This window comes from Montipora capricornis, chromosome 3, assembly GCF_036669925.1.
Source record: "Montipora capricornis isolate CH-2021 chromosome 3, ASM3666992v2, whole genome shotgun sequence".
Lineage (NCBI taxonomy): Eukaryota > Metazoa > Cnidaria > Anthozoa > Scleractinia > Acroporidae > Montipora > Montipora capricornis.
The window spans coordinates 22,964,226-22,965,462 of record NC_090885.1 but is presented as its reverse complement, the minus strand read 5'-3'; positions in this window follow the sequence as shown (position 1 = coordinate 22,965,462).

The window sequence follows — 1,237 nt, the reverse complement described above, 5'->3', positions numbered from 1 at the left end:
TGGATTCTACCCTCTTAAGGGGGTCCCAATTGGAGGATAGCTTTCACGACTAAGGTTAGAAAATTTGGCTTTTCACGGCTAATGGTTACGGTTAACTTACATGAAAAACAAAGAAACGTCCCTCGTTGAAAATGAAAGTCTTTTTTTGCTCTTTTTTGGTTCTCTGTGTTTGTTAGTAGGGTGTTAGTACAAATTGAAAAGAATAAGTCATTGGTTATCAGAATGCGACTTACATTTTTGTCAAGACCTCCAACTGGGTGCAAGAGAGGATGAGGTAAGAGAACGGATTCCCCATACACGGGCCAATAATAGTTTTTTTAAAATCTCATCTTAGCTACGCAGCTATTTTTAGAGAGGCATCTGATTGGCCAGTTGTAATGACGTAATGACATTTTAAATATGTGTGGCGTTGGGAACGAAAGCTTAAAATAGCTTGGCGAATCCAATAGATTTTTAAAAACTGTGATGGGCATGGGGGTCCGTTCTCTTACCTCATCTTCTCTTGCTGGGGGTTCTTTGGGACTTGTTTTGTCTTGCCAGACAAGCTTAGCGAGATGGAATGTCAACGAGAAAAGCAAAGGAGGTAAAACGGTGTCGAGTGCTCTGAAGTCTCTAAATACTTCGAAACACTCCCTATTCCACTTTTAAAGTAAAAAAATCACGCTAAATGCTTTTAATTTTTTTCACGCCTAACGGTTAACTTTTCTTGACGTGTCACGGCTAACGGTTAACCCCATTGAGACCCTCTCCTAACAAAGCCAACAACAGTTCTATTCCACAAACCAATGACTTGTTCAATATCTAACACTTATAGACAAGATCAATGGCTTGCCTCATAGAAACAAGTGTTAAAACTTGGTGCACAACGGAGGTTGCACCAACATGGCGTCTCCATACAAAACTCTGCAAAGTTGCGCGAAATGATTCGACAAATAACTCAAAAACGATGCAACGCACAGACCTGAGAATTGGAGAGGAAATTTCTAAATTTGTCTCTTACAACATTTCAAGTTTTTGGCTTTTTTCATTCGTGTGATAGACATAAAGGTGATGTTTCAGAATTTGTCATGAATGTTACAGGAACTTTTCATAACGATGCGATGTTCCGGCAGATCACAGAGGCGATCATGATTATTACTCCCCACTCTTTGGATCACTTACTTGTTAACATGTTAAGGGCTAAGTGCTTGTTTGTTTGTTTTTCTTTTGAACTTTTTCTGCACAGCTTGGCTCCACC